The sequence below is a fragment of the Platichthys flesus genome, chromosome 15 (assembly GCF_949316205.1).
Source record: "Platichthys flesus chromosome 15, fPlaFle2.1, whole genome shotgun sequence".
Taxonomy (NCBI): Eukaryota; Metazoa; Chordata; class Actinopteri; order Pleuronectiformes; family Pleuronectidae; genus Platichthys; species Platichthys flesus.
This window is the reverse complement of record NC_084959.1, coordinates 19,695,095-19,715,543: the sequence shown is the minus strand read 5'-3', so window position 1 is coordinate 19,715,543 and position 20,449 is coordinate 19,695,095.

Genomic DNA, 20,449 nt, shown 5'->3' with positions numbered 1-20,449 from the left:
TATCTAAGCTGTCTAATCACTTCATTCACTGCCTCTTCCGTGGTCATTACAATATTATGAAATATGAATAGACTTTGTCGGGTTCGGATTTTATACTCTGGTGAAAAGAGAACTTTTGTCATGTTAAAAAAAAAAAAAGAAAGTCGTTAGATTAGTCGACTAATCGAAAAAAATAATCGCTAGATTAGTCGTTAGAAAAATAATCTTTTGGGACAGCTATAGTGCTTTTTGAGGATGAGCTATCAGTTTTTATTACACGAAGAAGACATGCGATAATAGGAATTAAATGGCGAAGCGAAAGACGCGCTAATGCCAATATCTAAGGAACGGAAAAGGGTAGAAACAAACTTTTTTTCTAGAAGAAAGAAGAGATCCTACTATTTCTTATGGTGGTTTCAGAGTTTACAACACAGCCCCCTCCACACACAAACACATACACACACTGACACAGGCACACGGCCCGACAATCAATCCAGAATACCTAGACATGAATGAAAAATATGTTGCATAATGTTTGAGCCACTACAGGATAGTTTATACATGGTGAAATAATAAAGCATTATTAAATACAGCTAGCTTTTTTGTTTACTCTTAATCTATTAGGCTGCAGCTTTGTGGCAGTTTTCTTTATTGTAATTCTGCACCATAAATGATAGTTTAACTATCATAATAATATATACAGGCTCTATATGGTATGACTATAAACTTTATAGGCTGTGTTCACAGACACCTGTCTTTCTGGTTTGTGTGTGCAATACACATTGTTTGAATGTAAACAGCAGTGCAATAAACTTAAAACATGGCCTGCTCTTGGGTTTTTCCTTGCAAAGGTGGAGAAGGAACCAGCAGCAGCACTGGTACCCCAAGTGCTCCTGCAGAACTGGAGAGTGTTGGTACACAGTCAGAAACAGAGCAGGACATCCCAGGTACCACTTAAGAGCATACAGAGTATGCTTTTAGATTATAGGTGATTTATTAATGAAACTATCAGCAAGAGTGTAATCAGGAAGAATACAATTAATGACTGCATAATATGTAATACAAGTTTAGAATCAGGCTATACTTGTCAATCTCATTCTGCAGAGCAACCAGACGTTGAAGTTGAGGAAGAGCCCTCAGCCCAAGGACTATGACTTATTTTTTAAGAACCACCCAAAACAAACCACTCAAAGAATCATCCCTAATGTATTCAATTCCAAAGATGGCACCAACAGAAAATGGCTGAGATACAATGAAGGAACTCACTCCTTGTTCTGTTCAGTATGTCTAGCATTTGCAAAACCCTCTGCCAGTGAAAGTACATTTGCCAAAGGAGGGATGCATGATTGGAAACATGCCCATCAGAGGGTACAGGAGCATGAGAGAAGCAAGACTCACAGAGAGAGTGCAGAAGCCTTTTTTCTCAGAGCCAGCAGGGCAGACATTTGTAGCCTTTTGAGTGAAAAACAAATGTCTATTCAAAGAGAGCAGATCAGAAAGAGGAGGCAGGTCATGGAACGTGTCATAAATGTAGTAAAAGTTATCGGTAAATGCGGGCTTAGCTACAGAGGACACAGCCAAGAAGCTGCGTATACATTGGAAAACATCGCCAGCAACCATGGCAACTTTCTTGAACTAATTTTGTTGCTGAGCAAATATGATGTCTGCCTACAAGAGCACGTTAAGGATTGTATTGAGAAGAGTATAAAGTATAAACAGATGGGAAGTAAAGGAAGAGGGTCATTGGTAACAATGATGTCCAAAACGACAGTAAATAAAGTTATTGAAGTCATCAGGTCATTGATTCAGCAGACAATTGCTGTTGAAGTGAAAAGGGCAGGGATGTTCTCTGTACAACTGGACACAACACAGGATTTGACATCCAAAGACCAATGTGCAGTAGTTCTGCGATATGTCACTACTGTTGTCCATGAGAGACTCATTGCTGTCATTGACTGTGAGTCATCAACTGGACAGTACTTTGTGGACCTTGTAAAAGAGACACTCGCAAAGATGGACATAAACATCAAACATTGCATTGGCAATGCAACAGATGGAGCAGCTAATATGCAGGGAAAATACAGAGGCTTCTCTGCATTGATTACAGAAGTATCTCCCAACCAAGTCCACATTTGGTGTTACTCACACATCCTAAATCTTGTGCTGTGGGGCCACTCGGGTTGTTGTTGCAAGCGATCCCTTTTCTGTCTCCTGAACGACATTGCAGTGTTAATTCGAGACTCCTATAAGCGCATGCACCTATGGGAGGAAACCACTGAGGACAAGAGACGCAGGCGGCTAGGTGTCATTGGTGAAACACGCTGGTGGGCTAAAGATGAAGCATTGAAGAAAGTCTTCGGAGGCTTTGCAAAGCCCAACCAGGCACTCTACACAGATGTCATCATCACTATGGAGAAAATTGAAAAGGACATGACCATAAAACCTTCTATCCGAAGCAAGGCCCAAGGGTACAAAGATGCTCTGCTAAGGTATGAGACGATTCTCACAGCTGAGATTTATCTCAGGATCTTTGAGAACACATCCCCTCTCTCGAAATATTTGCAAACAAGTGGGATAGATTTTGTGACAGCACAACACCTAGTGACTGGAACAGAGGATAATCTGAGAAAGTATGCAAGAGACTTTCAGAGTGTGAAGAAGGCAGCAGACAACTTTGTTGAGTGGATCAATGGCATTCTGGAAGAACAGCAGAACTGTGATGCTGAAGCTCAAACTGCTCTGACAGAGAAGAGAACAAAAAAAAAGAAGAGAAAGCCAGGTGAATTGGCAGAAGATGACCTCATTGCTAATGCTGACAAAAATTATGAAATCAAAATCCACAATGTGATACTGGACACTGTTGTGGAAAGTATCCACCATCGTTATGCAGCAAATGCAGTGCTCTGTGCAGATGTCTCCTGCATGGATCCTAAACGCTTTCCTGAAATCAGAGAAAAGAGCCTTCCAAACACAGCCATGAAGGAGCTCAGCAAATGCTTGTTGAAATTTGATGACCGTGCCACTGTTGAAGCATTGCAGGCTGAACTGACCAGCCTTGCACAACACTGAGAAAGACTCAAACAATCACTACAAGAGGAGTACAACACCAGGGCTGCCACCACCAGTGATGACTCTGGAGAGGATCTTGATGAAAGTGTGGAGTTTGTGAGCACAAGTTGTTCAACCTGTAAAAACTGCCTGGTATGCTGCTATTTACTCCTGTCACAGTACAATCTGCTCAGAGATGCATATCATATCATTGGTTTGGGCTACAAGTTCATCCTCACACTATCAGTCTCACAGGTGGCCTGTGAGAGGATCTTCTCTACTCTGAAACTTGTGAAGAATCACCTGAGAACCTCTCTCAATCAAGAGAACTTAGAAGCATTCATGCTGATGGCAACAGAGAAGGAGATTCTAATGGCACTTGACAAAGATGACATTATTGACAAGATGGCAGAGAGCAGTGAGCTATTGCGCCGCCTACTGGTTTACTAGGGATAATCGCTGACTGGTTACTCTTAGTGATCTACTTTATTGACACTAATGAGTGAATATTGTATTCTAAGTTCTTCTTTGTTGTTCTTACATTGTTGCTTGTTAAATTTAAAGAAATTAATATATTCCAGTTTTGATAAATGTTTTATATGTTTGATGCTTGAAAGTAAAGTTAATTATTGAACATCCAAGCTAGTATTTGTCTCTCTTTTTACAAATATAGGCCCATTGTTTTGTGTGTCTTGCCTTGTACATTTGTGTATCCTATGGCTGCTGTCCTCAATAGTTTTTGAGTATTCATCCATTGCTATAACATTTGAAAACAGGGTTTTCAATGAAAATCATATGTTCAAATAGATAACTCATCGGTCACTCCTAGATCTCTTTTAACTATCAAATAGTGTTAGAATACACAACTAGAGGTATGGTGGTCTGCATGAGAAGGGTGGCCTGGAATGGCATCAAATTCCCGGCCTGAATTATTGTCCCAGTCCGCCACTGCCAGACACCCTTATATTTGTGATAGGCTGACAAAGACTGGTGGACCGGCGCTTGCATGGTGTGTATGTTTCTTGTTGACTGGCAACAAAGGGTGACACGAGGCTGGTGCACTAAAGCTGCAATGCAAGCAGATTTAAACACAACTACACTATAGTCTAACTGCCTGTGAGAGAAATTGTGTATAAAAAGGAAATTATGATGAAGAACAAAATAAGTTGACATGAGGTGATGCATTTAGAGTAGTGTAGGAGGTTTAAATTGTTAGGTGTTAGGCTGCAATTTTTTTTCCAAAAGAAACATTGCGAAGGCTGTGAACGTGCACGTTAAATTTGTGTAATATCCCCTTCATTCGTTCAAGTTGAAGTACTTGAACTCACAAAAACTTTGAAATGGAGAATGCAGGTCATCAAACCAGCCACTGGTCAGCCTGGCACTGGAAACTATATTCATCCAGAACCACCTCCTGGAGACGACTGGGAAATTCCCAGAGCATGTGCTACAGTATGTGTCCTGTATTTTAATTCAGTGATCATGTTTTATAATTTATTTTGTCTATCTTTCTGCACTATATATATAGATTCATAATTTAAGGTCAGATCTAGTAGATATACTGGATTCCCATGGGTCACCATACTTATCTGTCAGGAAAGTATCAGCCAGTGTAGTGTTACACTGCACTAACAGAATTCACCTTTATTAACCAAATATACATAATCCATCATCATTTTTCCAGAAGGAGTAGAACTGCAATATATATCATTAACATAACATACATGTATATTTCGACACAGCATATTGTCAGCTGTGTGATTTATTTGATACAATTACTTTTAAACCGTGGCCAGCAACATGAAGTAGTACAGTCTCTATAGGTAGTTCTATTCTGGAGGAGTTCCATGCAGAGTTTCTGCCCATGTGACTGAGCCTGTCGCCATTAGCTCTATTATTCTGAGCAACATATGGCACAAGTGTTATCCATCATGTGGAGAAGCAATGATTGGACCTGATTTCTGCTGGTTTCATACACGTCATGGTAGGAATGTGGGAGACTGATGCAAGACAAATCGGTTAGTTTTACAAAGCTCCAACTGCTTTACAATCTGTGCACCGTTTGTCATCATGTGTCGTTACACCTGTGACCTGAAAAGGACAAAACACCAACAAACTGAGACAGTCAGAGATGATAAGCAACAACGTTCAGGGTGGAGGTTTAAAAAATAAGGAAACAGAGTGGATACATGGACTGACACACAGAGAATTCACAAACACACATTATACATGTTCACGTTTAAGAAAGGAGTGTGTGAGTGTGATTTCACATACATAAGGGTGACCTTTTAAATTGTTTCAGTCACATGTTCAATTTAAATATAGTTTTTCAAAGTTCAGTTTGAGTGAGAGGTTCAGTGAATGTTAAAAGGTCCCGTGACCTGATTTGGTAAGTTGTGTAATTAAAAGTAACCAGAGAACAGAGATTACTGTGCAGACTTTGCAGAGCAGGCCATCTAAATAAGCATCTCAATGCTGCTCCCTACAGGATCATCCAACATTTTCATGTGAGATGAAATGGTGAGAAAAGTGCACTGGGATGATGGACCCAGGACTACACTCTTCTGGAATGAGATCTCACAGGTTGTTCCTGGAATCTGCCGGAGCCGAGGTTTGGTTCCCAGTCAGGGCGTGACCAGTTCAGTGTGGACTAAAGGGCTAAAGGGGCTCGGTCACACATCCCCAAATATATCAGGGTGAACCTTCGCCTCCCGTTGTCTTCCAATCTCTGTGTGAGCAAGGAGGGATATGTGTATACTACCAGCCTTCCTCAGGCATGAGTGTAGTGAATAGGAGAGAGTCATACCTGCTCAAACATTGTGCAGGACCATTACGTCCCGTGAGGTAACCTGGCGGAAAAGTGGGCAACTGGAATAGGAATACATGGACTAGCATGGAGAACATTTGGTTTCATTGTATCCTTGCTTCTCAGAGTGAAGGACTATCCCTCCATTCTTGTACATTAAGAATATACCTAATGGAGTGGAGTCTTGATACGATAGACAATGGAATATATACTGTATATAGGGTTTATTTTTTAAGCCATCAGGTCATGTGTAGTAATAATGGTAAAACTTTTTCAAATGTCATCCACTCTCCAGCTCTGAATCGGGAATTACTGGTTTTGTTTGCTCATGTATGATATTGAATTTGCTGAATCCAGAACCAACCAAGATATCTTAAGGAATGTGTTGAACTTCAATATGCACCAAAGTCCCCATGTCTGCAGGAAAATAAATGTAATATGTTTTTACAGTGAAGTTATGTCACATTTGTGCCAAAAAAAAACAATTGAAGGATAGTATTTTCAGTGCTTTTTTTCCGATTCATAATTTAAAGTCAGATCTCGTAGATATACTGGATTCCACTGGGTCACTTATCTGTCAGGAAAGTATCAGCCAGTGTAGTGTTTTACACTGCACTAAAATAATTCACTTTTATTAACCAAATATACATAATCCATCATCATTTTTCCAGAAGAAGGAGTAGAACTGCAGGTTGTTGATTTTACAGCATCTCAGCATTTTGTGGAAATGGAAATATCACGACAAAGTGTTTGCAGCTTCATTAAAACCGTTTTCAAACGTATTGCCATTGACAGGGCTCTGAGGGGAAGGGAGTGAGGTTCACTGGCTGCACAACATCAAGTATTTATGACGTTCATGCAAAGCAGTGACAACACCGCTCTTCAGTACTCTTTTTATGTAAAGCCTGTATATTTCAAATGTATTATTGAGGAGCTTTTTTTGTGTATAATTCATAGAAGGTGCATTCATGAAATAAAAGACTTGCAAAAGTGAAGTACAAAATATTGTTTCTGATGGAAAAATAATTAACACACTTTATGGAAACGCACTTAGGATTATGAGATTTATATTGCAAGTTACTCAGGTAATTCAGGTATATAGGTCTATAAAGAGCCATATAAATAGCTGATATGTATATTGTGTAAAAGTCTGATGCGAAAGCAAGCATGCATTGAAATGTGGAGATCTGTATATGATGATGTCCTGTGATATGACATATAAATAACAGTAATGACATTGTGATGCGACATTTCAAACAAAATGCACAACTGGATGAGACAGAGCTGAGCCTCATGTACAGGATGCCCCCAGAACAAAGAACAGCTATAAATGAATACTGAACAAGAGCTTTCTTTAGAGAAGTCAACAGGAAACGATATTACTTATGACCCTCATCCAGTATATTTGTATTGATCATTGCACAATTGTGTTTTTGTGTGATGAGATTTTCTATTTGGCACTAAACACAAAGTACAGCTCAGTGTGATGGGACTGTAGTTTGCAAAGTAATTGATCAGCCAACCAAGAAACACTGCTGTACCTGAGAACTAACGAAACCACTGGAAATCTGAAGGTCAACAACAGAACATGCACCAAAGATTTCATGAATATTTTAATTTCTCATCTCAGTCAAAATCTTCATGGCAGTGAATGAGAACAGAGGGCACAGAGGGGGCATTGCACAAATACCTGTTTTATGAACTGGTTCACATTAGGTTTAGTGTATGTTTTAGCTACTTGCAAAAAGACAAACATCACTTGAACTATTCATTGATAAACAAAACACAAAAATTGTCAAAGGTTAACATTAATCTCTTCCTGAGTGTGGATGACTCTCGTAATGAATGACCAGAGAGAGGAAACTGGTGTTTGCAGAAAGAAACTATCACCATTAACACTGGCAGGACAAATAGAGAGCAGCTTGAATCATGTATCTGAACTTTACTTAAGTAGATTTATATTCAGGTACTTTTTCGCTTTACTCCACAACATACAGTTGCAATCAGAAATATTCAACCCCCCAAAGATTTTAAGGATTTATCAATTAAAGTAGACATAATCTTGTTCTTTGATCAAGATTCTGCTTCGGATGCCTTCTTTATGAGTTGAGTGATAAAGAAAATTCAAATATCAAAATCAACACGGAAAATGCATGATGTAGTATTTGTGTGTAGCAGTATATTTTGTTAAGATAGCCATGTCACAATTATTCAACCCCTATATAAAATTGTTGTTTTTAAAGCTGTCTGACCGTTTTTTTTGTCCTAAAGTTGAGTTGAAACATTATTAAGCCTTTGGGAACTCTATACTGATCCTTCATTTGCTTCAGCTGTGATGCATATATAAACCCCACACATGAAGGTATTCAAGGTGAGTTGCAATCATGGGAAAGACAAAGGAGCTTACACAAAAGCTGAGAGAGGAGATTATTTCATCACACCTGAAAGGCCTTGGGTAGAAGAAGAATTCCCCAAAAACTTATATTCCAAGAGACACAATTGGGAACATTATAAGGAAGTTTAAAACTTATGGAGCAGCTTCAAACATGCCTGGCAGTGGAAGAAAGCCCAACATCTCATCAAGGACCCTCAGCAACTTAGTCAGAACAACTCAGATAAATCCCTGTGTGACTGCAAGACACCTACAGGATGACCTGACGAAGGCTGGTACAAGTGCTGCAGTGGCAACTATAAGACATGCACTGAATAATAAAGGACTTAATGGCCGGCTCCAAGACGCACTCAGCTCTTGACCACAAGCAACATCAAAAGTCGACTAGAATATGCCAGGAGGAATTTGGATAAGCCTACAGAGTTTTGGGTGACAGTTCTATGGACTGATGAAACCAAACTGGAACTGTTTGGACGTATGGACCAGCGGTATGTCTGGCGTGTGAAAGGACAGGCTTATGACCAGAAGAATACCATCCCCATAGTCCAGCATGGAGGTTGGTCAAAGATGATGTTGGTGTGGGGATTGTGGAGTTTGTTGTTGTTCTCATCTTTCCCTGTAGTGTCCCCTCGGCGCGTGTGGGGGTCCGGGGCGTGGCCTGATTCCTGGCGACAACAGACGAGGCACACCGGACCCGAATCATCTCATTCACCTCCTCCATAAATGCCGGGCTCGATCATCACTCCAGCGCCGGATTATTCAGTATCCTCGGTAGCTATACGACGCGACCTTCTTAAACTCAGGCACCGTGTTGGAGGTATTCTAAAACCGTGTTCTTCAACTTCTACAGATCTCCGTGTGCCTAACCGCTGACGTCGCCTCCTCGCTTCCACCCTGGACTTCTTAACCAGCCGGCACCCTGCCACTACTGCCAGCTGTTATAACTGACAAAATAAACATTCCTCTTACGAACTCTCTCGTCCGTGTCTGTTGTGGGGCCACGATCTACTAAATCCCTAATAGAATAATCCGGCCACGACATGGACCCCGCAGACACGGAGAGATTCAGACTGGCATTGGCCTCCTACGAAGACCGGGTTGGACAACAGGAGAAGACACTACTCGAGACCATGGCGGCCATCACCACACTTACCTCCCAGGTATCGCTGATCGGCAGTCGGGTGGAGCAGATAGGGTCGCACCTCGCCTCGCATCCGTCTCCTCCAGCTCCGGGTCCAGCTCCAGCACCGTCATCAGCCGCTGCTTCGGGCTCGTTTCCCACTCAGCCCCGGGAGCCTGTTATCCCCACACCCGCCAGGTTTTCTGGTCAGTCTGGTGCCGGTAGAGAGTTTATTTTTCAGTGCGGACTCGTTTTTGAGCAACAGCCTTCAACATACTCCACAGATAGGTCGCAGATAGCTTTTGTGATGAGTTTGCTTTCAGACAGGGCCGCGGCTTGGGCTGTTGCACTTTCTCATAGTCATTCTCCGGTTTGCTCTTCATTTTCCTCGTTCTCCGACGAGTTTCTCAAAGTTTTTGACCATCCGCTACGCAGCAAGGAGGCCAGTAGCCGGCTCCTGTCTCTTCGCCAGGGAGCTAACTCCGTGGCTAAGCACTCGGTGGACTTCCGCATTTTAGCCATCGAGAGCGGGTGGGACGAGACAGCGTTACAGGGGGTGTTTCTCCGGGGATTACGAGACGACGTGAGAGACGAACTAGCTGCTCGTGACGAGACCACCTCACTGGACGAGCTAATCTCGCTAGCTATCCGCTTGGATTGTCGCCTCCACGAGAGACGCAGAGAGAGATCCGGGGGTGTCGGTCATGCACCTCCCGTGACTCGGACAATGGGTCCCTTCCAACGGGGATTTACGTTTTCTCCACCACCTCCATTCGGCCCGGACAGGATTCCTCCGCGGACCACCTCTTCTTCCTCTTCTTCTTCTCCAGGCACCGAGGAACCCATGCAGCTGGGGAGGACGAGACTACCTCCACGGGAGCGTCAACGTCGCCAGCTACAGGGTCTCTGCGCCTACTGCGGGCAGGAGGGACATCTTCGTGACAACTGCCCGGTTTTGTCAAAAGGGGGGGCTCACCAACCACTGGGGGAGCGTTGGTGAGTCAGTCTTCTGTGTGTTCGTCTCCCCCTCGCCTGCTGATCAAAGGTACTGTTTCCTGGAATCAAAACTCCCGTTCGCTATCCATCTTGGTGGATTCGGGGGCAGATGACAATTTTATCGACTCAAGTTTTGTTACGCAGGCTCAAGTTCCCTGTCAGCTCCTCTCTCACCCCAAGAGGGTCTTTGCTTTGGATGGCAGGCTTCTGGCGCAGGTTACTCACCGCACAAGGCCTATTTCCCTGTTGTTGTCCGGGAATCATCATGAGGCCATTTCTTTTTTTGTTATTTCTTCTCCAACTTCCCCTGTGGTGTTAGGTTTACCCTGGCTAAAGCTACATAACCCCCACATTGACTGGTCCTCGGTGTCCGTCCTAAATTGGAGTTTATTTTGTCATGCCCACTGTTTACGTTCCGCCGTTCCCTCCACTCGTTCTATGCCACAGGCTCCTCCCAAGCCCGTGGATGTGAGCTCCGTACCTGCCGTTTATCACCACCTCCGGGAGGTGTTCAGTAAGGACCATGCTCTGTCACTTCCTCCTCACAGACCTTATGACTGCGGGATTGAGCTTCTCCAGAACGTTCCGTATCCTTCCAGCAAGCTCTATAATTTATCCAAGCCAGAACGTATCGCCATGGAGACATACATCACCGAATCGGTGGCCTCGGGTCTCATTCGGCCATCGTCATCTCCTTTAGGGGCGGGGTTTTTTTTTGTGGAGAAGAAGGACAAGTCTCTGCGGCCTTGTATTGATTTTCGGGGACTCAACGACATTACGGTTAAAAATAAATACCCTCTCCCTCTCATTGACTCTGCTTTTGGGTCCCTTCATGAGGCCACTATTTTTACTAAGTTGGACCTCAGGAACGCCTACCACTTAGTTAGGATCCGAGAGGGGGATGAGTGGAAGACGGGGTTTAACACCCCCCTGGGGCATTTTGAATATTTGGTGATGCCTTTTGGCCTCACCAATGCCCCCGCTATTTTTCAATGCTTGATTAATGACGTGTTAAGAGACATGCTTAACTGTTTTGTTTTTGTTTATTTGGATGATATTTTGATTTTCTCCCGTAACCACCAGGAGCACGTGCAACATGTCCAGCTAGTGCTCAGAAGACTCCTGGAAAACAGGTTATATGTAAAAGCAGAGAAATGTGATTTTCATGTATGTTCAATTAGTTTTTTGGGTGTCATTGTGGAGAAAGGGCAACTCAGGACCGACCCTGCCAAGGTTAAGGCAGTGGCCGAATGGCCCACTCCTACATCAAGGAAGCAACTTCAGAGGTTCCTCGGGTTTGCCAATTTCTACCGCAGATTTATCCAGGACTATAGTATAGTTGCTACACCTCTGACGCAGCTGACGTCGGTTAAAATTCCTTTTGTGTGGTCACCTGCAGCGGAGGGGGCGTTTGCTAGACTTAAATTGTTGTTTTCATCTGCTCCTGTACTCATTCACCCTGACCCTGCCTTACAGTTTGTGGTGGAGGTGGATGCCTCGGACTCCGGGGTGGGGGCCGTGCTGTCGCAGCGCTCCACCATCGACCAGAAGGAGCACCCATGTGCCTTTTTCTCCCGCCAGCTCTCACCGGCGGAGAGAAACTATGACGTCGGGAACCGGGAGTTGCTGGCGGTGGTTCTGGCTCTGCAGGAGTGGAGGCACTGGCTTGAGGGATCCACGCATCCGTTCATTGTGTGGACCGATCATAAAAACCTGTCTTATCTCCGCTCTGCTCGTAGGCTCAACTCCCGCCAGGCCCGGTGGGCACTCTTCCTGGGGCGCTTCCACTTTACACTCACCTACCGGCCCGGGTCCAAGAACATCAAGCCAGATGCGCTGTCGCGTCAGTTTGCGCTCCCTATGGAGGACACGGCTGGAGACACCATCCTGCCAGCTGCCTGCGTGGTGGGAGCGGCCAGGTGGGAGATCGAGGGTGTGGTCCAGGGGGCCCAGAGGGACCAGCCGGTTCCACCAGGCTGCCCTCCGGACAGATTGTTTGTTCCTGAGGGAGTGAGATCCCCGGTTCTGCAATGGGGACACGCCTCCCGGATCGCCTGCCATCCGGGTTTTCGGCGAACTCTGGCCCTTCTCCAACAGCGTTTCTGGTGGCCCTCCATGGCGGCCGATACCAGGGGGTTCGTCGCTGCCTGTTCTGTCTGCGCCCGAGGTAAGGCATCACATCAAGCCCCCGCTGGTTTACTGCATCCTCTGCCCATCCCTCACCGCCCGTGGTCACATGTGGCGGTTGACTTCATAACTGGCTTACCCCCATCGGAAGGCAACACAGTTATTCTGACCGTCGTTGACAGATTCTCCAAAGCAGCTCACTTCATCCCGGTACCTAAGTTACCTTCCGCCTTGGAGACCGCTAACCTTCTCATCACACACGTCTTCCGTTTGCATGGCATCCCGGTAGACATTGTCTCGGACAGGGGTCCTCAGTTCACCGCTAGGACGTGGAAGGCGTTCTGCCAGGCGTTGGGGGCGTCGGCCAGCCTATCTTCCGGATACCATCCTCAGTCCAACGGCCAGACAGAACGGGCGAACCAGGATCTGGGGTCAGCACTGCGCTGTGTTTCAGCCCGACATCCGGTTTCCTGGGCCACACACCTCCCCTGGATCGAATACGCTCACAACTCCCTGGTCTGCTCCGCCACAGGTATGTCGCCGTTCATGGTTGCTAATGGGTTTCAACCTCCTCTGTTCCCATCTCAGGAAGCTGACGTGGCAGTGCCATCCGTGGGGGAGTATCTGCGGCGTGCTCGTCGGGTCTGGCTCGAGGCCCGGGCAGCCCTGGTCCGTACTGCATCCCGCAATCAGCGAGTGGCTGACCGGCATCGCACCCCTGCTCCTGACTATCAGCCAGGACAGATGGTCTGGCTATCATCCCGGGATCTGCCTCTCCAAACCGAATCACGTAAATTGACACCTAGATACATTGGGCCATTTGAGGTCGATCGGATAATAAATCCGTGTGCGGTGAGACTCAAACTCCCCCTGTCTTTGAAAGTTCATCCCACGTTCCACGTCTCTCATCTCAAGCCAGTGTCCACAAGTCCATTAAGCCCTCCTGCGGAGCCTCCCCCACCCACCCTTATCTTAGATGACCACCCGGCATATACGGTTAATAAGGTATTGGATGTACGCCGGCGTGGTCGAGGTTACCAATACCTCGTGGACTGGGAGGGATATGGCCCAGAGGAGAGACAATGGGTTTCTCGTTCCCTGATTTTGGACGGTACCATCCTCGATGACTTTTATGCTTGTTTCCCGGACAAGCCGGGTCGGCCGCCAGGCGGCGTCCCTTGAGGGGGGGGTACTGTGGGGATTGTGGAGTTTGTTGTTGTTCTCATCTTTCCCTGTAGTGTCCCCTCGGCGCGTGTGGGGGTCCGGGGCGTGGCCTGATTCCTGGCGACAACAGACGAGGCACACCGGACCCGAATCATCTCATTCACCTCCTCCATAAATGCCGGGCTCGATCATCACTCCAGCGCCGGATTATTCAGTATCCTCGGTAGCTATACGACGCGACCTTCTTAAACTCAGGCACCGTGTTGGAGGTATTCTAAAACCGTGTTCTTCAACTTCTACAGATCTCCGTGTGCCTAACCGCTGACGTCGCCTCCTCGCTTCCACCCTGGACTTCTTAACCAGCCGGCACCCTGCCACTACTGCCAGCTGTTATAACTGACAAAATAAACATTCCTCTTACGAACTCTCTCGTCCGTGTCTGTTGTGGGGCCACGATCTACTAAATCCCTAACAGTTGGGTTGTTTTTCTGCGGCAGGAACTAACAATCTTTATTGTGTTCATGGCATCATGGATTCACAGAAATACCAGGCCATTTGAAAGAGGAATGTGATTCCTTCTGTTGACAAATTAAACCTTGGTGATCATTGGACTTTCCAGCAAGACAATGATCCAAAGCAAAATCTCCATGTCCACCAAAGCTTGGTTGAGAAAAAGATCCTGGAACGTCCTGGAGTGGCATTCACAGTCACCAGATTCAAATTTGATTGAAAATCTTTGGTGGGATTTAAAGAAGGCAGTTGCAGCATGGAAGCCACCAAACATCACTGATCTAGAGGCTTTTTCACTTGGAAAATGGGCAAAGATTCCAATCGAGAGGTGTAAGAAGCTTGTCCGCACTTACCGAAAACATTTTTTAGAAGTTATAAAAGCTAGAGGATGCGCCACAAAGTACTGAAGCTGGGGGGTTGAATAATACTGCACATGCACATGTGTTGAAAGAGTTACATTTTTCATTTGAACCTCAAAGTTAAGTCAACTTCTGCTGTCAAAATAACTAAAATACGCATCAATAAATATCTTTTGTTGTTTGATGAGTTTTTTTTGTCATTTATTGTCATTATCTGTCATCCACATCACTATAATGTCTATTGAGGTGAGGGGGTTGAATATTTCTGATTGCAACTGTAGATAAACATATCTGTACTTAGTCCACAACCTTTAAAAAAAATAATCAATAACATCAATTCAAAGTGGGCAGGTAGACCCCCCCTTCCTCCAACTCGAGCAACGGAGGTCTGCAGCAGCAGCATCACTGGTGAGAAAAACTGATTCTGAGGAGGCCTTGATGATGTAACAGAGCATTGAGGCTGCTGTACATTAAAAGATAATCAGGCTTTTAGACCCGATTTGCACAATTGCGGGAGCGTTCCAAAATGAATGTCAATCTGTGCCAATTTTCTGACCAAATAATCCTGAAATGTGGTGAGAATTATAATAATCAAATCTGTAATGGCAAATATCTTAGATAATCGGCTCAGACAGAAACCCGCAGAGAGCGGGCTGACCGGGAAGCGTCACAAACCTGATGTTGCGTACTTGTACAGCTGTGACTGAGGGGGGGGGGGGGGGGGGGGCTGCAAAACAGAACACGATGTCAGTCCTCCTCCATGTTTGTATTTTTCTTCTGAAGTCATGTTTAATCATGCAAGCGTTCCACATTCCATTTAAGAAGGTGGCCGCAATGTACCTAAAAATGTGATAACTGAAGAAGTACAAGATTTTACAGTTCCTGGGAGATTTCAAGTCTTTGGAAATCACCAGTGTGAAATTGTCTCCTACAAACGCAAAGTGGGTAGTCTCACGTTCTGGCCAAGTCCGCCAAGAGTTGAAAATCCTCCAGTGTGCAGCAGCCCTTAAGGAATAGGCTACACTCAGCAAGTACTTTCACTTTTGATTAAGTACATTTCAAAGCAAGTACTTACTTTTACTCAAGAAGGAAAGTTAATGTGGTACATTTGCTTTTGCTAGTTTTCTTTTAATTTGTACTTTTACTTCAATGAAGAGGACTTCCTCCACCACTGGTGTTTAGAGACACATCTGCAAATCAGAAGAAGAAAACTCAGAAATGACACTATGACAGATTTCCAAACTGCAGGAACATGATCTCATGATGGTGATAAAGAATGAACTGTTTATTTTAGTGATAGATACGTATTCAGATGGTGCATGAGTCTAATTTTTAAGTCCTCATTATATAAACAGTTTTTGATGGCTTTTAAAATTGGAACCCATCCATCAGCATATTTTCATTATACTTCATGATGATAGATTTATTGTCAGGAAATGATTGCTCCACATTTTGACTTGAAGCAAAACAATAAATTGTCAAGTTTATTGAAATCCAATGTTTTGCTGAAGGTAAATCTGGTGATAGAATGTTGAATTAGAAATGCATTAGAAAAAAAATAATAAAAACAGTAATCTCATGAATTCAAAACTAGAATTTGCAGACCAAACACAATTCACAATAGAAAGCAATGTTCTCTCTTCGCTTTGTTCCTTCAGTTAAATATTGATTGTCTCCAGTGACGGCTCTTACTAGATTCATCCAGAACCCTAAACCACGACACATCAACGGAGACAAGACACTTGCCCTGCACCCTTTGTTATTGAATAATGAAGCAAGGCCATTTGGTTCATTAATAATTCACACTATACTGTGAAATAGCCTTGAACCAAGCCTTAGCTCAATGTATGAAAATAAAGAAACATCTGAATGCTGGAATATGGTATTACAAATGTGAAGTTTGATTAAGTTGCCCAGATTTTTCATTTTTATATGCAATTATCTTTTGTGAGAGTTTATTTGAAGAATCCAGTTTAGCTTGCTTGCCTATTCCAGACATATTTTAAAATAAAGTGCAATTCTTTCTCAACAGTGCAAAGAAATTCAGGGACCACAGGACAAGATACTCACTTGCAGAGTTTAATTTCTATTTAACATTTCAATAATTTCACAATTGCCTAACATCTAACCCTTGATGGCTTTGTGTACTGGATATAAATTATAATATGTGTCAGTGTTTCTGTAATTGTATATGAATCATAGCTGTCTTACTTATTTTGCATCTGTTAAGTAAATTGGTCAAGCACGTCCTCAGAAATTAAAAGTACAAGTCCACAAGATGCAACACACACATGAGCAGTCTGCAGTGTAGAGGCAAATATTTGACATCGTCAGGACGTGGTTTAGGCGTGGTACAGATCAATTATGCAAAGAAGCTCAGAAAGCCTCTTGTTTTCTACTTGAATGTGTGGTTTCAAAGTATATGTCTGACTTAACTCCTCATTGTCACACAAGATGCCCAAGGTGATCAAGAAAATCAGATTTGTGATTTATAACCAAATATATTGGTTCCTCTTTGTTAATGTCCTTTTTCTGACACCACACTCTTGCCTGCACTCTAAATATGAATCCTGGTCTCTGAGGACAGGATGTGTGTTCTGTGCGTCTGCCATCCAACCCCTGGTGACTGCTGCAGTTAAATCAAGGAGGGCTCCCCTCATTGTTCATGTTCTATTGTGTTATTGCTTTTGTGGAGTTTGACGTTACATGTGTGTATCTTGTTTTTGTCTTATTTTACTTCCCTCAAACTGAATCGCCTTAATAAAAATAAAATGTTATTGTCTTGTGTGGCCAATGAACAAAATCAAGCCACTAACCACTTTCCCTACAAAACCATACACTTGCTGTATTCCTGGGGGAGACAAGGTTGTCCACAATGCATATAGTTAAAAAAAAAAGGTCACCTCTCAGTAAGTGAAGTACACCTACAACTTGAATCTGTTTGTTATTCCATGGGTTCATTTCACAACACAAAGGCTGGAGAATCAGCCTTAGAATACCAATCGAGCCGGGGAAGTGATTTGTTTGCTGGATTGGGAAAGCCTCGCTTCAAGGCTCTTTGTGAAGAATGAATTAACACACATTGTAGGCCGCCCATTGAGACTCCCGGAGACAAAGCCCGAGACCATTCAGCTCGGCTGAGCCGTTTTATTTCTTGCGACTTCCTCTGCCTTGTTCTCCCTCCCTCAGCCACCATTGCTAAGGTTTGTGCAGCTGTTGTCTGGAAACAGTGGCAGTGAAAAGGTAGAGGACGGTTTCCCATGAGGCATCAGCTGCTGTAACTCTACTGTTCCTGAGACAACCTATAAACCAAATGAAGTTGAAATCCTCTCATGAAACCATCAGACTCCTTACCCCTTCCATACTCTATATACATCATTTCATATTTACAAAATTCATGTCTTATTAATATATGATGTGTGTTTATAAGTACTGTATATACTGTATACATTCATATTCCCAGTTTTCACATGCAGGAGCTGCAGGAAGGAGACGACTGTGCAGGCTTTGCCCTAAATATTGCCTCCACCCCTCTGGAGACTAACTTCCAGGAGACCTGGAAGTCTGTCAAAAGGGTCCCCAGGCGCATTGACCTACTTGTTTCTTTTGCAAGGCAAACAGTGGAGACGTAGAGCAACAGAAAACTGTTCGCAACTGTAAAGCATCCAAACATCACCGCCAACACTCGGATGGAACAGAACGGTGTTATTTAGCCAAAAACTTCCCACAGCACATCGATGTATTGTGTAATGTGGGTTACATGCTCACAGATGGACCATTAGGAATTAAGAGACCATCATATGTACATTCCCTGTTCTGATAACACCTGACCTGTGCTCTCTGTATATGTTTGTAGTTTCTACCCTTCGAATTTCATGCTGATTGAGAATCTCACTGACAATTTTGGTTATATATTGATGAAGTGGGACGATAGATACCAGAGGGTTGGTCCCTGTTGCAAATCATCATCATCATCTCTGTTAATTTCTTACTTCCTTCTTTGTTTCACAGCATGAAATCGAATGTGGTTTGTGAAATACTGTCATGACTGTAACATTGATCCTATAGTTGAAACATTCTTGTGATTTCTGTTTTGTAATGTCACTGTCAGAGGCTCGTCTGCTGAGACAAAGCCTCTCATTCTCGGCTCTGTTCAGTACTTCTGAAATATGAATCTTTCAATTCCAAAGACACTGTCTGGCATCTTGTTACCAAGTTTGAAAACACTGACACGGATGAAGAAGAAGTTTGATATTTGAATACGTCTCGCTCCTGATAAAATGGAAGATACTTATCCGTCACACTGGCAGGAAGTGTCTTCATTAAAAATAACCATTAAAAAAAGCTACAGAAAACATTTCATCAATACAACTTGTTCAGAGAGCATGCCAAGTGTTGACATGGTGTTCCTAATAAACTGCTCAGAAAACACAAAACATTGTTTTGCCTGGTAATTCCGATAACTACAAATAACAATAGTGTATATTTTTTTACAATTAACTTGGACAAATTGCTGATACTTGGCAAAAATCTAATTTTAATATAAACTTTGTTTTGTATGATTAATTCATTTCATATTTCATTTATTGATTGATATAAGACATGATGCAATCATTTCACTTTCCAGCTTGAAAACAAGGAAAAGCGTAATAAAAGTTTCACTTACTTTTTTTTCTTCACAATTTGCAACCTTTCTCTGAAAATAAACAAAGCAAGGACAGCGCTCAAATCCAGCCCTATACCTATAAAGTACTGTTATGGGGGGACAACATTTAAAGGTCACCATTTAAACTGTGAAAGGCCACAGCTGCAGCACCTTCGGGTCTTGTCTTGATTAAGGGAGGAGGGGGAACGCATCTCGTCGCTCACTGGCTTGAAGGAGGACTGAAGCATGAAGCATATCAACACAAAAACATGTTTATTTACACATAATAATCTTTTTACACAAGCAGACACTGATCTTTCCAGTGCATCCGACATACAATCTGCTATATACCTTTTCATAAGCATTTGTTTTGTGTTTTTATGATGGACTATACTTAATATAATGATATGGGATCTTAAAGAGACAGGTATAAAGTACTTCTATCCTGTGGTGTGGAGGAACGTCGTCAAACAACTGGAGCGGAACGTTTCAAAGTATGATTGATGGCTTCAGGAGATGGTTTCACTTCATCACTACTTGTCTGAGGTGCATGTCTGACTTAAAACAACACTGTTGTCTCACTATTAATCAGTGTATTGCATTATGGAGTCTCCTAATGTGCACACATACTGTGGCTCTGCGACTGCTGAGGTGTTCGTTTTTCATGTATGTTTCTAATTACTGAAGTGTCACATGATGCGTATAGCCACAATCCATTATTTAGTAAAGGTTAGGTGCAAGTGTTGTGTGTTGCCCATAGCTAGCATTTCTCCTAAATGTCACACCTTTCGAAAACAGGAAAAGTAGCACTTAATGGTTCCTGAGGGGTGATCACTCAGCGTCATAAACCGTAATTACATCCCCACTTGTTTGGACGGCAATTTTGTGCTTATTTAAATCAGTGGCTTTTCCATTTGGCACGCTGCATATAGAAATTTGATCATCTCTCCTTAATCTATGCGCGTGTGTGTGTGTGTGTTTGTGTGTGAGAGAGAGAGAGAGAGAGAGAGAGAGAAAGAGAAAGTCAGACACATGCTCAAATCTTTCCTCCTCATCCTTTTGTACCATGTAGGTTACCAATCCCTCTCCAGTACGGGCCAATGGCTGTTTGTTTCACAGAGGATGGGGGTTGGTCCTGTCCTCAAAGCAGAGACTCCCTCAGTCCCATATAAATACACTCAGAGTGTCTCTTCCTCACACACAAACACACACACACACATACACACAAACGCACACACACAAACACACACACACACACACACACACACACACACACACACACACACACACACCACACACACAC